Here is a 387-nt window from a genome sequence, read left to right on the forward strand (position 1 = left end):
AATAACGAAATGTGCTACTCTTCCACGCAAAAATCTGAAATGTGCTACTTTTCGACGCGAATAATGAAATGTGCTAGTCTTCCACGCTAATAGTGAAATGTGCTAGTCTTCCACGCGAATAGTGAAATGTGCTACTCTTCGTAGGGACCGACGATACTTTGCCTTTAAAACATTTTTTTTTTATAAAACTGAAACTCAACACAAAATACATGCACATGTAGGTATGTATGTATGAACATATGGATAAGAAATAACTTATTTACACTTTTCCATTTCAATTCAAGTTTTTGATGAATTAATAACAGTCACCCACAGAATTAGTATACGGTGATTTTTTTTAAATATTCACAATAGTTTTCATGTTAAAAATCTGAGTTTCAAAGACTT

The sequence above is a fragment of the Rhagoletis pomonella genome, unplaced genomic scaffold, assembly GCF_013731165.1.
Source record: "Rhagoletis pomonella isolate Grant_MI unplaced genomic scaffold, Rhpom_1.0 Rhpom_scaffold_00001, whole genome shotgun sequence".
NCBI classification, from domain to species: Eukaryota; Metazoa; Arthropoda; class Insecta; order Diptera; family Tephritidae; genus Rhagoletis; species Rhagoletis pomonella.